This window comes from Chiloscyllium punctatum, chromosome 15 (genome assembly GCF_047496795.1).
Source record: "Chiloscyllium punctatum isolate Juve2018m chromosome 15, sChiPun1.3, whole genome shotgun sequence".
Classification (NCBI taxonomy): Eukaryota; Metazoa; Chordata; class Chondrichthyes; order Orectolobiformes; family Hemiscylliidae; genus Chiloscyllium; species Chiloscyllium punctatum.
Window position 1 is genome coordinate 76,554,642 of NC_092753.1, and position 14,706 is coordinate 76,569,347.

Below are 14,706 nucleotides of genomic sequence, written 5' to 3' on the forward strand. Positions count from 1 at the left end.
GCATACATTTTCTAACAAATTTTAGAACAAACTTTCTACCTTGCTAGGTTATAGAACATCCTAAAGTAAAGAAGAACCAATCAGCTGTCAAAGGAACCCTTGCAAACTGTTTCTAAAGAAATCACCATGAGCACAGAAATATTTACAAATTGATTATTAACTCCAAATGCACAGACATATGTTGCTAATGATTAATTAAAAACCTATTAAATCCAACCTTAATATAAATGTTTGAAAAATACATAACTCAAATAGTTTGTATCAGTTTATATCACATGAGTTTGCGTTCAGTAAGCAAAGCTTGTATGTGAGATTGTAATTTTAGTATTCAGTTGTTTGTCCAATTTGGTTGCTACATACCATTAGTTATAATCCGGTTGGAGATGTGGTATTACATTATGAAGCAGAGGACCTTCTTCGTCTCCACTTCAATGAAAAAAAGATGAAACAAAATCTATTATTTGAGTTAAACAGAAAGCATGAGCTAGAATATTTTAATGTGTTTGATGCATCGTGCTATGTTTTACAGTACAGCTGATAAAACAAACAAAACTGTTGTTCAACAAACACCTGCCAGCTGACTTTGGCTCATTTGATTCATTAAAATTCCTGTAGTCTTCTTGGAAGAAGGGCATGTGGAGTAGGCCGAGGCTATGCTACATTCTGGTAGTTATAAAAGGCAAGTTTCATTTCATTCTTCATTTCAGTCTTTGTGACACATGCAGCTGCCCACTGGCTGAATCTTGCCAGCATTTGGCCTTTTATTTGAGCATGCTACCAAAACCTATTTGTGATTTCTTTTCTAGAAGGGTAGGACATTTAACTGGCAAAAACATTTACTCATTATCCTGCTGGAACAGCGTGCTCAGTTAAAGCAATAAAATTACAATCATGCCACTGATAGCAAGCAAGACTCCCTTGTATTTTTTTTCCAGCGCTGCATCCCAACTTTCTGCAAGTAAAGTCTGTTTGTACACTTTAAGAATTTGCAGGAAACAATATAAATAACATGGGTTGGAGCTGGTCCATCATTTGCCTTCAAAATCTGAATCCTGCTTACTCTTTCTTTCCTTTCAGTTTTTACTTCCCCCACTTCTATTTCTATTGAGACAGCTCTGAGGAGCATTGAACTGCAGAGATGACAAAGATCATCATAGTATATCTGATTTACTCAGAATTTATAAAACAAAGGACCACATTATACATTTACACGTGCTTAAACAATATTTATGTCTTTCTTATTATTGTTTGATCTTTCTTGTTATGTCCATTTCCACCCTGACTTCCCCTGTAAAGATAGACTTTGGATCAGTCATTCAATGTTAATCTTTTGTTTTGTCCTACCATCTTTATTATCATCTGTCCTTTGCCTTTTGTGCATTGAAATATTTTGTCACTTAACCTGTCCTGCTCTCCACCCTACCATTGACATTCCTGAATATTCCTTTTCCTTCTTCCACAGCCCTGTACAAGTTCAAAATTTATTACATTTATAAGTTTACTCAGTTTTGATTTCTGAAAGCTTTGTGGACATTTGATAAAAATAATGATGTGAAATGTTAATTCTATTTTTCTCTTCAAAAATGCTGCCTCATCTGCTGAGCACTTCCAACATTTTCTATTTTTATTTCAGATTTCTAGCAACCATTGTTTGCAACTTTTGGATGTCTAAAACCTTGTCTGGGCTTTATTTGCCATCTGGGAAGGCACTCTCCTGGAGAGTCAATATAGTTTCAGAGCAAACAGAGGCCACACAGGCTTGGCACTTGTAATATTGAAACATAGAAAATTGGAGAAGCAGTAGGACATTCAGCCCTTTGAGCCTGTTGGCCATTCCACATGATCATGGCTGATTGTCCAACTCAATACTCTATTCACACTTCCTCCCTTTATCCCTAAGTCCTAAAGCTGTTTCCTTCTTGAAATCATACAATGATTTGGCCTCAACCACTTTCTGTGGCAGAGAATTCTGTAGGCTCATCACTCCCTGGATGAAGAAATTTCTCTTCATCTCTGTCCTGAATAGTCTACCCCATATCTTAGATGGTGACAACTGTTCTGGACTCCCCAGTCATAGGGAGCTCTTGTACTCAGACAGGTACAAGAAAAATGTAGTAAACAAAATAAAGGCCTATGTGTCACTTTCACAGATTTGACCAAGCAATTCCACATTGAGATCAGAGATGCAAATTGCAAAATCCATGAAACACTTGGATACTCCATGCATTGTTCGTAGCGCTGATGAAATAATTTCATAAACTTCAATAAGTCAAACACAATAGTAATCTTTTTTGAATCTCCAATGGCGAGGAGCTGCATGCTGGCCCTGGCCTTATTCACCACCTCCTTTAGCATAAGGTTGCAGAAGGATATGGAAAACCTTGACATCAAGGTTTATATATTTTCCAGACTTTTGGAGGTCATTTCACTCTCAGGTTTCTTATGTCTCACATAGTGACACAAGAGAAAACTCATCAGTGAACTTCTTTTCTCTGTTGATCATGTTGTTCTGATCCACAGTCAGTCAGACCTCCAATGTACAATAGCATATTTTCCAAGATGCTGCAACTCTTTGGACTAAAAATCAGTTTAAAGAAAGCTGAATTCCCACATTGACCTGTACCCCAAGCAGAAAATAGACCACCAAGCATTGTCATTGAGGGAACTAAACTGGATGCCATCAAGCAATTGTCCTACTCTTTTTTGAACATCTCCTTTGAGACACATCTCTTTTGTTGTGTCATAAGCAAGAAAGTGGACAATATGCTTTCAAAAGCAAACAGAGCATTCAACAATCTCTCCCAATTAGTGTGAAGGAACCACAGCCTCAGGACATTGTTCAAACACAAGGTATACCAGCCATTCTGTATGGCACCAAGTCAATGGCCCTGTACTGCAGACATATATGGCTTCTGAGCATCTCCATTAGTGCTTCATTAGCTGTATCCTCAAGATCCACTGGCAGTACCAAATCAGAAACATTCAAGTTTTGAGGAAACAGCCAACATCACCAGCTTCAATCCATGTTCCTGCAGTCCAGATGGGCAGCAGATGCATGTCCAAGTTGATGATCTGACCATTGGTAAATGGAATAAGAGGCCTCAGGCAAGCACTTCTTTCCTGAAGGAGTCATTTTCTGTGTCCAATCTAGACGCCTCACCAGGGAAAAGAGCAGGCCATGGATTGTGCCTCTGGCGATGCTATATCGCTAGTTCTACAGTTACCTTTGAGACTGAGCGAAGTAACAGCACAAAAGAGAAAAGCCCACAAAAGGTGGATGGACCCAAACAGCCCCTAGTACAAATTGACCAGCTTTGGGAGAATTGGTAGGACAAATAAGCATGCAATGATGAATGCAGCCTTTATATCATATTCGTGGGCGAAAAATGTCAACAAAAAGACCCTTAAAACAATTAAAATGTTTTCCTTTATTTTCAACCCAAATCAATATTTCAGCTGTATTTAATATTATCTTTTTGAAATATAATGCACATTTTTTAACGTCCAAAGGCTCTAACCCTGTGGGCTACACGGACAGAAGGATGTCCGGCTGAGAGATACCTTCCTGAAAATGTAAGGCACCGTCCGGCGAGATTTCTTCATATCAAAGTTCTGAGCACCGTCTCCGTCTTTAAATTCTCCTCCAAAAAACGACAGACGGGAATATACACAAATAAAATCCACATGATGTCCTTATTAATACATGTTGTCACACTTGCCAAGTAGATTAGCGAATAATCCAAACTCTGCAATGGACTGGAACATATGGATTGATGAAACGCAGGGTTGTCACAAACTAATCTTTCAATTAAATTACTGCAAACACACACGTACAAAGATATATGTTTTGAAAATAATTATAAATGTACATCATTGTCACGCTCAAATTGCCAGTCTAACCGATTGGTTTTCCTATTATTGTCACATTTTCTTGAATAAAATCCGCCTTAAAAGTTTTAAAACCGACTCAATCCAGTCACTTCATTTTTTTTAACTGAACGTACTTCTGAAGGACATTTAACCCGTGTTGAAAGGAAATTAGCATTTTTCACACTCTGTAAACGTGAATAAGTTGTTTGCAAACCGGTCCTTTGTATTGGAAGTAATATGCGATATAGTACACCTTGGAAATGTTCGATTGGCTGGCAGAGATTTCTGTTGTTAATACATTGCTCGTTCTCTCCGAGCATCTGAATTAAGATCTGACCGTACATGAGCAAACGAGGGGATCCCTCTCTCTTCGGAACAATTATCTTAATTTTGGAACGTGTAACTTCAGTGCAACTGGGTTGTTCTGATATCAGACAGGACTGTCCTTATACATTTGTTGAAGTTGACAGCCCCGCGCCGTTCACAGTTTGGGGTAGGTTTCAACACAGATTCTTATGTGTAAGGCAAGAAGGTTTACACAAACTGACCATCTCCATTTAAGTGATTATAACTAAAGTTGGTATAGAAAATGAACATTCATTTCAAAAAAAGGGGGGAAAAAAACTCCGATACGTCCACTATGGTTAATAGAAAGCTTCTAAAGTTATTAGTGATCCCAAGGATCGGAAATCCACTCAGTTAATTGGCTAGGCCTGTTTTCTTTAATAATTCCACAGGGACGTCTTGTATCATTTCCTAGGATAGCTCATAATCCTACACGGAAACTTTGGGCGTTTACTTTCTGTAATCTTAACCGAGAGTCTTAAAGGAAGTTTTATTTTCTGCTGTCCAGCTGTCTAACTTTACTATTAATATCAATGATTGTGTATGATTCAGGAATCCGTATTCAATAAGTAATTCAAGTGCACTACCAAGCAGTGTAAGAGTTACTCATTTCAACAAAATTGTCCGAGTGGGTTTCACGCCATTCCACTCCCAAACTGATAATGATAGTCTTGTGCTGACATTTCAAATGCATAAAATATTGTTGTATATTCTCTGACATTAAGTGTCACCTTTTTGGGGAAGCGATAAAAGTGCAGATCCATAAAGAAACAAATATCTCCTAGAAAAACTACATTGGTAAATTTGCTGTGGTGAGATATTTTATATTTTAGAAAGTGGGCACACAGAAAACTTTTTGGAAGGTTCAATAACGTGACAGATGAGCAAACTGATATCGAAAACATTCCTTTCACTTCTTCTTAAAAACATCACAAAACAGCTCAGAGACTATGGTCAGTTTGTCTTCTAACTTAAAAAAAACTGACATTGATGGATTTTCTTCTACATGGGACAAACTAAGGAATATTCAAAGCTAGGGACACACTTCTGGTTAAAGAGGCAAAGCCATGCAATCAGCCCTAAACAATTGTATTGACTTTGGCAGGACTAGAAAATGATGGATGATGCGACAGACTTCAGATTTGGCAAACAGGAGAGTTTAATCCCCCTTTAGGCTTGCCATGTGCATAACACTGAGTCCCCTGGTGGGACGGGGCACTAGAACAAAGTGTCAGGGTGGCCCAGATAATAATCACATGATGCATTGAGGATTAAACTCTAAGGCTGACCCAATATTCATGAGTTGGGGCTAATACTGATGTGAAAATGATTCTGAGGAGTTTGTCAAGACATCTCCAACAAGTGAAGACAAATGACAGAAAAAAATTCTAAAGTTAAACATTAGAATGAGTGTGAATGGACAGGACTAGAGATCAGTCTGAATTTGTTGACATCCATCATGGTGGCCTCCTTACATCTTCGACTCCCATGTTACATCTTCACCCTATTTCACAACTTTGTCTCTACAAAGTTCAAAGAAAAGTATATGTAATTTTTATTATTGTTCAATAGCTTTAAGAAATAATTGTTCAAATATGTAACTGTATATTTGTCATCATACCTTTAATAGTTTCTAAGTTTGCATTATTCCAGGACTGACAAAAAACATTTATTTCACAGACGTAGGGAAAAGCAACAGGGTTAATATGTCAGTGATTTTTGTCATTCTTCCCATATTGATAAATGATTTATGAATTATAAATCACATATTTTTTAGTGACAGCATAATTCAATTTGAATAATAATACTACCACACAGAGACAAAATTATTTGTATTTGCAAGTATTCTTATTTTATGATTTGTACATTAAAATTATTAAACAGCTTGTCTATCATTACCAAGTAAAAAGTACAAAGTTAAAAATCACACAACACCACATTATAGTCCAACAGGTTCATTTGGAAACATTAGCTTTCGGAACACCGCTCCTTCATCAGGTGGTTGTGGAGTATACGATCATAGGACACAGAATTTCTAGCCAAGGTTTACAGTGTGATGCAACTGAAATTATATATTGAAAAAGACCTGGATTGTTTGTTAAGTCTCTCATCTTTTAGAATGGGCAAGTTGGTTTCAGTTCTTTCATATATAAATTCCAGAACTTTCTTAAAGTTACATCTCAAGTGAACTTTAACAATAGATGCTATGTTGGCCCAGGTAATGCATTGAAGGTGTGAGGTGCCCTGTGTGAGGCTGGCTGTGCCCCAATATTCAGACTGATTTGAATCTAAAGAAGGGATTACAGAATCTTACATGGATTCATGCAGTTTGTGAGCAAAATAAAATGTAATTCTGCAAGTACAAATTCACCCAACAAACATATGTGTGTGTGCGTGTGCCCACGTGGGTGTGTATGTGCAAGGGTTATGAATGTCTGTGAGAGTGTGTGAGTGTGAATGTAAAGGGGTATATGTCTCCGAGAGGGTGCATGTGTGAGTATGGGAGTGTATGTATGAGCAAGGACATGCTCGCGTGCTTGCGTGTGGTGCAGTGGGATCACCTGTAGTGTGACATGAACCCAAGGTCCCAGTTGAGGCCATCTCCATGGGTACCAAACTTGGCTATCAGCCTCTGCTTGGTCATTTTGTGTTGTTGCATGTCTCGAAGTCTGCCTTGGAGGATGGTCCCCTGAAGGTCCAAGGTCGAATGTCCTGGACCACTGAAGTGTTCTCCAACTGGGAAGGAACACTCCTGTCTGTTCATTGCTGTGCGGTGTCCATTCATCCATTGCCATAATCTCTGCTTGGTCTCACCAATGTACCATGCCTCAGGGCATCCTTGCCTGTAGTGTATGAGATAGACAACATTGGCCGAATCACATGAGTACCTGCCGTGTACATGGTGCGAGGTGTCCCCACATGTAACGGTGGTATCCCTGTCCACACTCTGACACGTCTTGCAGCATCTACCATGACAATTTTGTATTGTGTTGTCCTGAAAGCCAGGCAGTTTGCTGTGAGCAATGATTTGTTTGAGGTTTGGTGGTTGTTTAAAGGCGATAAGCGCAGGTGTGGCAAGGTCTTGGTGAGGAGCTCATCCTCATTGAGAATGAGCTGCAGGCTGTGAAGAACATGGTGTAGTTTTTTGGCTCCTGTGAAGTACTGGACAACGAGGGGTACCCTGACGGTTGCAGCTCTTGTCTGTCTCCTGAGGAGATCATTACGGTTTCTCATTGTGGCACATCGGAATTGGTGGTCAATGAATTGAGCATCGTACCCTGTTCTTATGAGGGCATCCTAGAGTACATCCAAGTGCCCATCACAGTACATCTAAGTTCCTCCTCATCTGAACAGATTCTGTGTAAGCAGTAGAAGTCCCCTATGCAAGAAGGACATGGGATGAGGTCACATAGGGAACACTGAAGGACTGGATCCAAAGACCTGATCAATGTGTTTAGTTCACGGGAGTGCTCTTTGGTTGGATCAGCCGGTAGTTGCCTGTAGTGTTCCTGGTTGTTCAGTTGTCAGTACACTTCCTTGCAGTAATCTGTTCTATTTTGAATGATGAGGGCTCCTTCTTTATCTGCTGCTTTGATGACAATGTTGTGAATGGTTTTTAGAGCACGGATGGCATTGTGTTGTGATCAGGTAAAGTTTTGCTCTACCTTGTGGGTGCAGCTGATGAATCTGGCACTTATATATTTCCTGACAGTTTGAGCATACATGTCAAGCCCAGGGCAGTGGCCCTCCAGTGGTGTCAAGTTGAATCAATGGGTCCAACGAGGAACCGGAACAGTTATCACAGGGATTGGTAGAAGGGTGACCAAAGAAGGAGTCAACTTGCAAAGAGCACACGCGTGAACTAAACACATTGATCAGGACTATGGATCCAGTCCTTCAGAGCTCCCTACGTGCCTTCATCTCACATACTTCTCACGTAGAGGACGCCTACTGCCTTCCAAAGATACACAAAGCCAACACACCAGGACATCCCATTGTATAAGGCCTTGGGACCCTGTGTGAGAACCCCTCCTGGCTATGTTGAAGGCATCTTGAAACCCATTGTATAGTGACCCTGGTTCTGTCGTAATACTAGAGATTTCTTACAGAAACCCAGCACCCATGGACCAGTCGAACTGGGAACATTCCTTGTTACAATGGATGTTTCAGCATTCTACACCAGCATATCCATGATGATGGCATTGCAGCAACAGCCTCAACACCAACAACTGCCAATCTCTGAGCACTGTCCTACAACTCATCTTTGACCATGACATTTTCACCTTTTTCAACCAGTTCTTCATCCAGACACACGGAACAGTCATGGGGACCAAATTTGCACCCCAATATTCCAACACTTTCGTGCACAGGTTTGAACAAGAATTATTTTCTACACAGGATCTCCAACCAACACTATACACCAGGTACATTGACGACATTTTCTTCCTCTGGACCCATGGCTAGGAACCACTGAAACAACTACACAGTGATATCAACAAGTTTCATCCCAACATCAAACTCACCATGGACTACTTTTTAGTATCTGTCTCAGCACTTCACTCTATTGCAAACCCACAGATATCCTCATGATGCTACACTTCCACCCAATACATCAATACATATAACAACCATCCTCTACAGACAAGCCTTACACATTGACAAGATCTGTTCAGATGAGGAGGAACATGACGGGCACTTGGAAGTACTTAAGGATGCCCTCATAAGAACAGGGTATAATGCTCAACTCATCGACCGCCAGTTCCGATGTGTCATAGCGAGGAACCGTAATGATCTCCTCAGGAGACAGACACGAGCTGCAACCGACAGGGTACCCCTCGTTGTCCAGTACTTCTCAGGAACTGAAAAACTATGCCATGTTCTTTGCAGCCTGCAACACATTATCAATGAGGATGAGCACCTCGCCAAGAATTTTCCCACACCTACACTTCTTGCCTTTAAACAACCACCAAACCGCAGATCATTGTTCATAGCCAACTGCCCAGCTCTCAGGTCAACACCATACAACCTCGTCACGGTAGACATTGCAAAACGTGTCAGAGTGTTGACACGGATATCACCATTACACGTGGTGACACCTCCCACCAGGTACAGGGCAGGTACTCATGTGACTTGGCTAACGTTGCCTATCTCATACGCTGCAGACAAGGATGCCCTGAGGCATGGTACATTGATGAGACCGAGCAGAGGCTATGGCAAAGAATGAATGATCACCACACAACAATCAACAGACAGGAGTGTTCCCTCCCAGTTGGAGAACACTTCAATGGCCCAGGATATTCAACTTTGGACCTTCAGGTGACCATCTTCTAAGTTGGATTTCAAGACATGCAAGAACGCAAAGGCTGATGGTCAAGTTTGGTACCCATGGGGATGGCCTCAACTGGGACCCTGGGTTCATGTCACACTACAGATAACTTTACTGCACTACACGCAGACATGCACACACGCACACAGATACAGAGACACAGACACACAGGCTCCTACAGACCCATACACTCACACAAGCCCTCTCTCATACACAAGTTCTCTCTCATACACTCACACATATACTCCCACACTCACACACACACCCTCTCACAGACTTGCACCCCTTTACACTCACACTTGCACACACACACTATCTCACAGACAGTCATACCCACCCACACTCCTCGTGTGCGCGCGCGTACACACACAGGTTTGTGGGGTGAATTTGTACTTGCAGAATTTTATTTTGCTCAAAAACTGCATGAATCCATGTAAGATTCTGCAAATCCCTTTTTTAGATTAGAATCAGTCTGAACAATGGGGCACAGGCAGCCTCACACAGGGCACCTCACACCTTCAATGCATTCTCTGGGCCAGCATGGCACCTATTATTAAAGTTCACTTGAGATGTAACTTTAAGAAAGTTCTGGAATTTACATATGAAAGAACTGAAACCAACTTGCCCATTCTAAAAGATGAGAGACTTAACCAGCAATCCAGGTCTTTTTCAATTTTTATTTTCATTTGCATCACACTGTAAACTTTTGCTATAAAGTATATTCTGTGTCCCATGCTCTTATACTCCACAACCACTTGATGAAGGAGCAGTGCTATGAAAGCTAGTGCTTCCAAATAAACCTGTTGGATCTGTTATAACCTAGTATTGTGTGATTTCTAAGTTTGTACACCCCACTCCAACAATGGCCCCTCCAAAAAATAAAAAGTAGCCAGTGTTTGCATATAAATGTGCTCACATTTGTTCATAGAAAGTCTTAGTTAATCATGACATTGGATATAGAGCTAAGTGGCGCTCATATTTTAATCTTTTTAACTTCTTTTGTTCCTGAAGTTACACGTTCAGCTTTCCTGAAAGCATCATATTATTTTCTGGGTACATTTTGACAGCTGTTGGTTCATTACCCCATACAAGGTGACAATTCTTCAATTCAGAGTCCACTAATAGTATAGGGGCATATTTATTGACTAGTCATTTAAATTGGGAACACAGTCACACCCAGTCATCCCTGTTTTTAACTGCAAATGGAGCAACATAAAACATTTTGGTAAAAACAAGGATTGCAGATGCTGGAAACCAGAGTCTAGATTAGAGTGGTGCTGGAAAAGCACAGCAGGTCAGGCAGCATCCGAGGAGCAGGAAAATGGACGTTTTGGGCAAAAGCCCTTCATCAGGAATAGAGGCAGAGATAAATGAGAGGGGGGTGGGCAGAAAGTAGCATAGAGTACAATGGGTGAATGGGGGTGGGGATGAAGGTGATAGGTCAGAGAGGAGGGTGGAGCGGATAGGTGAAAAGGAAGAAAGGCAGGTAGGACAGGTCATGAGGGCAGTGTTAAGCTAGAAGGTTGGAGCTGGGGTGAGGTGAAGGAAGGGGAAATGAGGAAACTGGTGAAATCCATGCTGATGCCATGGCGTTAAAGTGTTGCGAGACAGAAGATGAGGCATTCTTCCTCCGGGTGGCACCGGGTGGTGAGGGAGCAGCAGTGGAGGAGGCCCAGGACCTGCATGTCCTCGACAGAGTGGGACGGGGAGTTGAAATGTTGGGCCACAGGGTGGGACACCCGCACAAATCAACCCCACTGCTCTGTGGCTCAACATTTCAACTCCACCTCTCACTCTGTCGAGGACATGGAGGTCCTGGGCCTCCTTCACCGCTGCTCCCTCACCACCAGACGCCTGGAGGAAGAACGCCTCATCTTCTGCCTTGGAACACTTCAACCCCAGGGCATCAATGTGGACTTCACCAGTTTCCTCATTTCCCCTTCCCCCACCTCACCCCAGCTCCAACCTTCCAGCTCAGCACTGACCCCATGACTTGTCCTACCTGCCTATCTTCCTTTCCACCTATCCACTCCACCCTCCTCTCCGACCTATCACCTCCATCCCCACTCTATTCTACTTTCTCCCCACCCCCATCCCCCTCTCATTTATCTCTCCACTCTGCTGGCAACCGGCCTCAATTCCTGATGAAGGGCTTTTGCCCGAAACATCAATTTTCCTGCTCCTCGGATGCTGCCTGACCTGTTGTACTTTTCCAGCACCACTCTAATCTGGACCCATAAAATAGCATTTACCTGTTCCAGTCCTCACTGACTGCTGCCATTTTAATTGGGGCTTTCACATGGATGGCTTATGCACCTGACTTTTTCAAGCTGGAGTTTACTTATAACATACGAATTGGAGTGTTATGCTGGTTACAAAATCACAGTGCAATTTTGAGATGTTAAACCCTGAATGGCCTAATCAGTGGTGCTTAAGGATAGGCTATTTTGCGAATAACCATATTATGCTCTTTTTTATCTCAACCTGTTGCCAGCAAATTTGTGCTCCACTCTATAATTGCCTCCCTTGCACTTCTACTTTTCCAAACTCCAACCAACAATCTACCTGTGAAAGTTAGCTTAGATTTCTTAACTCACTCGAATTATACACATCAAACTGGTCATGCAAATAACTTGGAACACCTCAGTGAGGATAAGTGTTGAATACACTCCACCTTTCGCTGCGCAATGTTCAATCATAGGAACTTACATCTATATTGATCATTCATTTGCTCCTGATATCCCAAATACTTGGTAATTAACTAATGAAATAATTTGAAGTGTAGTCACATCGCAACCAATATAGACTGCATGCTCCCACAAACAGTGATATGATTATGGTCAGATAATCTGTTTTAGTGATGTTGATTGTGAGATAAGTAATAGCTAAGGCACTGAAGAGAAATTCCCTGCTCTTCGTAGAATCCCTACAGCATGAAAGCAGGCCATCTGACCATCCAAAGAGCATCCTACCCAAACCCACCTGTAACCCTGCATTTCCCATGGCTAATCCACCTAGCCCACACATTCCTAGACACGATGGGCAGTTTTGCATGCCCATCCACCTGACCTGCCCATCTTTGAACCATGTATGGAAGCCAGAGCACCTGGAAGAAACTCACGCAGACACGGGAAGAACGTGCAAACTCCATATAAGCAATCACCCAAGGGTAGAATTGAACTGTGCCCCTGACCCTGTGAGGCAGCAGTGCTAACCACTGAGCCACTGTGCCCCTCAATTCTTTTTTGACATGGTCCCATGGGATCTTTCATGTTTATTTGAGAAGGCAGATTTGTCATCAGTTTCAGTTCTGACCTAAAAGATGGAAACTGCAAAAGATCTCCCATTACTGAATGCAGTGTTAGCTGAGAGCTTTATGCTGAAGTCACTCGGGAAGCAACCTGAATACATGACCTTAATGGAACAGTGGTGAAGGAAGGTGTAGCAACACAACGCAAAGAGCAGCTGAGGTATTGGGGTTCTCCAAAAGTATGTAATTGGGCAATAGGACTACACATTTTGCTTTACTGTGAAGCAGTTTCAGTGCTTTAACATGTGCAGAATAACTAATTACTTGTTAGATTAGGACTTGGTATCAGATGAGACAGCCTCAAGGAAGCAATATTACGCTTTGCATTTGATGTAATTTAATAAAACAAGTGCAACATTTCCAAAGATTAAGACTAAAGTTTAAAAAGAAACCAGCTGGCCACTGAACCACTTGAATACGCATGATGGTAAAAAGTGTCACCAACAAATAGGTCAAGGTCTAGACAGTTATTTAATTGTATCTGTACAGACTGCTCTTCTCAATTGGAAACACCACAGTGGGCAGTATAGGATAAATTCTTACCTTTGGAAACACAGAAAGCAATTAAAACTAACAACACTATTGCTGCAGCAATGGAAGCCAGCTTATTCACATTTTGGAAATTGCAAAACTAAATAGTTTAACATTATTTAGTAAGTTGATTGATTTTTAGAAAGCTAGAAAGGTTGAAAATCTGAAGCAATAAACAAAAACGTTGGACAAGGTAGACATTCCCTATTTAAAACATTAATGGGCTTTTTCTCTTTAGATTCTGCCTGACCTGTACTTCGAGCATTTTGCATTTCTGGTGAAGCTGTATTGGAATTTAACATGACTCAGTACATTACTTAAAATCTCACCAACTTTTTAAAAAGGAAGTGATGTAAGTTAATTATGTTAGAGGTAAATTAACTTCCATATTTCTTAATTCCCACCCAGCTCAGTGTTTCACTCCACAATATCTTCATGTCTGAGGTTCAATTATGATTAAAGAGTAGGTATTTGTAAATCTCACTTGGATGAAGTATGAATACAAATTGGATGGCACTGCAGAATTGCATAGTTGTGCAATGTTTTGTGCCCTATGCTTTTTACCTACTTAATCTGGATGCAAGATTGTTCCAGGGCTAGGCTTGCTTTGAAATGTTTCTTCACTCAAGGTCGCTGTTACTTTAATTGTTGCTAAAATGCATATTTCTACCTTTTCTCTGACATTTCCATTTTGCTGAGCACTATGTTTTTCCAAGTCCTGTGAATTACTGCTGTAGTATATATATCAGTTAACAAGTGTGCCACAATGGTTACTCCCATAAGGAGGAGGATCAACCCTTGAAGGATATCTGGTCGGCTGATATTTCCGGCAATAGGTTCAAATGCAATTTTCTTTTCACTTCAGAGGTAGCTCGGTCACCTACTCCAGCAGGATTTACAAACCAGTTACAGCTCTTTCTAGAACTGTGAGGGTTATAATAGTATTAAATCATATACAATCTCAGTCTCTAGGTCACCGGAATGCATAAACTAGCCTGAACTTTACACCCATATAAAACATCTGATTGATTCCGTACTTACTAGAGCACCTCTAATGTCATTTTGCACTGGAAGAGAGGTATTACAAAAAAATTGTGAACTCCTACAATTTGGCAAATTTCCCAGGAGCCCAAGGCAATGTTTATGGAACTATTCAAGACACCGTGTGTGATGTGCTACACATGAACAGGCAAGGACACTGTTCTTCAAAATTTGAGGTGGTTTGAGACCATCTTCACATCAGTGCTCATATCAGATAATATCCACAATGCTTTTATTCTACAGAAGTTTAACCTGCGTTATTTGTAAAGCTCTGGTGAAATGA